Source organism: Triticum aestivum, chromosome 7A (genome assembly GCF_018294505.1).
Source record: "Triticum aestivum cultivar Chinese Spring chromosome 7A, IWGSC CS RefSeq v2.1, whole genome shotgun sequence".
Taxonomy (NCBI): domain Eukaryota; kingdom Viridiplantae; phylum Streptophyta; class Magnoliopsida; order Poales; family Poaceae; genus Triticum; species Triticum aestivum.
Genome location: NC_057812.1, coordinates 708,435,447 through 708,441,125, shown reverse-complemented (window position 1 = coordinate 708,441,125; position 5,679 = coordinate 708,435,447).

The following is a 5,679-nucleotide window of genomic DNA, read 5'->3' as shown; positions in this document are numbered from 1 at the left end:
GGGCCCTAGTGGAGAGAGAGGGGCGGACAGGGTGGTCCACGCGCCCCCTCCCCCTCTGGTCCAAATTGGACTAGGAGAGGGGGGGCGGCGCCCCCTTTCCTTCTCCCTCTTCCCCTTCATTTCCCCCTCCTAGTAGGACTAGGAAAGAGGGGAGTCCTACTCCTACTAGGAGGAGGACTCCTCCTCCTTGGCGTGCCCAAGGGCCGGTCGGCCTCCCCCCCTTGCTCCTTTATATATGGGGGCAGGGGGGCACCTCTAGACACAGAAGTTGATCTTCAAGATCGTTCTCTTAGCCGTGTGTGGTGCCCCCTCCACCATAGCCCTCAATAATATTGTAGTGGTGCTTAGGCGAAGCCCTGTGATAGTAGAACATCAAGATCGTCACCATGCCGTCGTGCTGACGGAACTCTTCCCCGACACATTGCTGGATCGGAGTCCGGGGATCGTCATCGAGCTGAACGTGTGCTAGAACTCGGAGGTGCCGTAGTTTCGGTGCTTGATCGGTCGGGCCATGAAGACGTACGACTACATCAACCGCATTGTCATAACGCTTCCGTTGTCAGTCTACGAGGGTACATAGATTATACTCTCCCCTCTCATTGCTATGCATCACCATGATCTTGCGTGTGCGTAGGAATTTTTTTGAAATTACTACGTTCCCCAACAGTGGCATCCGAGCCTGGTTTTATGCGTTGATGTTGTGCACGAGTAGAACACAAGTGAGTTGTGGGCGATATAAGTCATACTGCTTACCATCATGTCATACTTTGGTTCGACGGTATTGTTGGATGAAGCGGCCCGGACCGACATTACGCGTACGCTTACGCGAGACTGGTTCTACCGACGTGCTTTGCACACAGGTGGCTGGCGGGTGTCAGTTTCTCCAACTTTAGTTGAACTGAGTGTGGCTACGCCCGGTCCTTGCGAAGGTTAAACAAGCACCAATTTGACAAACTATCGTTGTGGTTTTTGATGCGTAGGTAAGATTGGTTCTTGCTTAAGCCCGTAGCAGCCACGTAAAACTTGCAACAAACAAAATAGAGGACGTCTAACTTGTCTTTGCAGGGCATGTTGTGATGTGATATGGTCAAGACATGATGCTAAATTTATTGTATGAGATGATCATGTTTTGTAACCGAGTTATCGGCAACTGGCAGGAGCCATATGGTTGTCGCTTTATTGTATGCAATGCAATCGCCCTGTAATGCTTTACTTTATCACTAAGCGGTAGCGATAGTCGTAGAAGCATAAGATTGGCGAGACGACAACGATGCTACGATGGAGATCAAGGTGTCGCGCCAGTGACGATGGTGATCATGACGGTGCTTCGAAGATGTAGATCGCAAGCACAAGATGATGATGGCCATATCATATCACTTATATTGATTGCATGTGATGTTTATCTTTTATGCATCTTATCTTGCTTTGATTGACACTAGCATTTTAAGATGATCTCTCACTAATTATCAAGAAGTGTTCTCCCTGAGTATGCACCATTGTGAAAGTTCTTCGTGCTGAGACACCATGTGATGATCGGGTGTGATAGGCTCTACGTTCAAATACAACGGGTGCAAAACAGTTGCACACGCGGAATACTCAGGTTATACTTGACGAGCCTAGCATATACAGATATGGCCTCGGAACACGGAGACCGAAAGGTCAAGCGTGAATCATATAGTAGATATGATCAACATAGTGTTGTTCACCAATGAAACTACTCCATCTCACGTGATGATCGGACATGGTTTAGTTGATTTGGATCACGTGATCACTTAGAGGATTAGAAGGATGTCTATCTAAGTGGGAGTTCTTTAGTAATATGATTAATTGAACTTAAATTTATCATGAACTTAGTACCTGATAGTATCTTGCTTGTTTATGTTTGATTGTAGATAGATGGCCCGTGTTGTTGTTCCGTTGAATTTTAATGCGTTCCTTGAGAAAGCAAAGTTGAAAGATGATGGTAGCAATTACACGGACTGGGTCCGTAACTTTAGGATTATCCTCATTGCTGCACAGAAGAATTACGTCCTGGAAGCTCTGCTGGGTGCCAGGCCTATTGCTGGAGCAACACCAGATGTTATGAATGTCTGGCAGAGCAAAGCTGATGACTACTCAATAGTTCAGTGTGCCATGCTTTACGGCTTAGAATAGGGACTTCAACGACGTTTTGAACGTCATGGAGCATATGTGATGTTCCAGGAGTTGAAGTTAATATTTCAAGCAAATGCCCGGATTGAGAGATATGAAGTCTCCAATAAGTTCTATAGCTGCAAGATGGAGGAGAACGGTTCTGTCAGTGAGCATATACTCAAAATGTCTGGGTATAATAATCACTTGATTCAATTGGGAGTTAATCTTCTAGATGATTGCGTCATTTACAGAATTCTCCAATCACTTCCACCTAGCTACAAGAGCTTCGTGATGAACTATAATATGCAAGGGATGGTTAAGACAATTTCCGAGCTCTTCGCAATGCTGAAAGCTGCGGAGGTAGAAATCAAGAAGGAGCATCAAGTGTTGATGGTCAACAAGACCACTAGTTTCAAGATAAAGGGCAAAGGGAAGAATAAGGGGAACTTCAAAAAGAACAGCAAGCAAGTTGCTGCTCAGGAGAAGAAACCCAAATCTGGACCTAAGCCTGAAACTAAGTGCTTCTACTGCAAGCAGACTGGTCACTGGAAGCGGAACTGCCCTAAGTATTTGGCGGATAAGAAGGATGGCAAGGTGAACAAAGGTATATATGATATACATGTTATTGATGTGTACCTTACTAATGCTCGCAGTAGCACCTGGGTATTTGATACTGGTTCTGTTGCTAATATTTGCAACTCGAAACAGGGACTGCGGATTAAGCGAAGATTGGCTAAGGACGAGGTGACGATGCGCGTGGGAAATGGTTCCAAAGTCGATGTGATCGCGGTCGGCACGCTGCCTCTACATCTACCTTCGGGATTAGTATTAGACCTAAATAATTGTTATTTGGTGCCAGCGTTGAGCATGAACATTATATCTCGATCTTGTTTGATGCGAGACGGTTATTCATTTAAATCAGAGAATAATGGTTGTTCTATTTATATGAGTAATATCTTTTATGGTCATGCACCCTTGAAGAGTGGTCTATTCTTATTAAATCTCGATAGTTGTGACACACATATTCATAATGTTGAAGCCAAAAGATGCAGAGTTGATAATGATAGTGCAACTTATTTGTGGAACTGCCGTTTAGGTCATATCGGTGTAAAGCGCATGAAGAAACTCCATACTGATGGACTTTTGGAACCACTTGATTATGAATCACTTGGTACTTGCGAACCGTGCCTTATGGGCAAGATGACCAAAACACCGTTCTCCGGTACTATGGAGAGAGCAACAGATTTGTTGGAAATCATACATACAGATGTATGTGGTCCGATGAATGTTGAGGCTCGTGGCGGATATCGTTATTTTCTCACCTTCACAGATGACTTAAGCAGATATGGGTATATCTACTTAATGAAACATAAGTCTGAAACATTTGAAAAGTTCAAAGAATTTCAGAGTGAAGTTGAAAATCATCGTACCAAGAAAATAAAATTCCTACGATCTGATCGTGGAGTAGAATATTTGAGTTACGAGTTTGGTGTACATTTGAAACAATGCGGAATAGTTTCGCAACTCACGCCACCCAGAACACCACAGCGTAATGGTGTGTCCGAACGTCGTAATCGTACTTTACTAGATATGGTGCGATCTATGATGTCTCTTACTAATTTACCGCTATCGTTTTGGGGTTATGCTTTAGAGACGGCCGCATTCACGTTAAATATGGCACCATCAAAATCCGTTGAGACGATGCCTTATGAACTATGGTTTGGCAAGAAACCAAAGTTGTCGTTTCTGAAAGTTTGGGGCTGCGATGCTTATGTGAAAAGGCTTCAACCTGATAAGCTCGAACCCAAATCAGAGAAATGTGTCTTCATAGGATATCCAAAAGAAACTATTGGTTACACCTTCTATCACAGATCCGAAGGCAAGACTTTTGTTGCTAAATTCGGGAACTTTCTAAAGAAGGAGTTTCTCTCGAAAGAAGTGAGTGGGAGGAAAGTAGAACTTGATGAGGTAACTGTACCTACTCCCTTATTGGAAAGTAGTACATCACAGAAACCGGTTTCTGTGACACCTACACCAGTTAGTGAGGAAGCTAATGATGATGATCATGAAACTTCAGAACAAGTTACTACTGAACCTCGTAGATCAACCAGAGTAAGATCCGCACCAGAGTGGTACGGTAATCCTGTTCTGGAAGTCATGCTACTAGATCATGATGAACCTACGAACTATGAAGAAGTGATGGTGAGCCCAGATTCCGCAAAATGGCTTGAAGCCATGAAATCTGAGATGGGATCCATGTATGAGAACAAAGTACGGACTTTGGTTGACTTGCCCAAAGATCGGCAAGCAATTGAGAATAAATCGATCTTCAAGAAGAAGACTGACGCTGACGGTAATGTTACTGTCTACAAAGCTCGACTTGTCGCAAAAGGTTTTCGACAAGTTCAAGGGATTGACTACGATGAGACCTTCTCACCCGTAGCGATGCTTAAGTCTGTCCGAATCATGTTAGCAATTGCCGCATTTTATGATTATGAAATTTGGCAGATGGATGTCAAAACTGCATTCCTGAATGGATTTCTCAAAGAAGAGTTGTATATGATGCAGCCGGAAGGTTTTGTCGATCCAAAGGGAGCTAACAAAGTGTGCAAGCTCCAGCGATCCATTTATGGACTGGTGCAAGCCTCTCCAAGTTGGAATAAACGCTTTGATAATGTGATCAAAGCATTTGGTTTTGTACAGACTTTTGGAGAAGCCTGTATTTACAAGAAAGTGAGTGGGAGCTCTGTAGCATTTCTGATATTATATGTAGATGACATATTACTAATCGGAAATGATATAGAATTTCTGGATAGCATAAAGGGATACTTGAATAAGAGTTTTTCAATGAAAGACCTCGGTGAAGCTGCTTACATATTGGACATTAAGATCTATAGAGATAGATCAAGACGCTTAATTGGACTTTCACAAAGCACATACATTGACAAAATTTTGAAGAAGTTCAAAATGGATCAAGCAGAGAAAGGATTCTTGCCTGTGTTACAAGGTGGAGTAAGACTCAATGCCCGACCACTGCAGAAGATAGAGAGAAAATGAAATATGTTCCCTATGCTTCCTACCATAGGCTCTATCATGTATGCAATGCTGTGTACCAGACCTGATGTATGTCTTGCTATAAGTCTAGCAGGGAGGTACCAAAGTAATCCAGGAGTGGATCACTGGACAGCGGTCAAGAACATCCTGAAATACCTGAAAAGTACTAAGGATATGTTTCTCGTATATGGAGGTGACAAAGAGCTCATCGTAAATGGTTATGTTGATGCAAGTTTTGACACTGATCCGGACGATTCCAAATCGCAAACTGGATACGTGTTTACATTAAATGGTGGAGCTGTCAGTTGGTGCAGTTCTAAACAAAGTGTTGTGGCAGGATCTACATGTGAAGCGGAGTACATAGCTGCTTCGGAAGCAGCAAACGAAGGAGTCTGGACGAAGGAGTTCATATCCGATCTAGGTGTCATACCTAGTGCATCGGGTCCAGATTTCACAAGAGAACCAAACACATCAAGAGACACTTCAATTCCA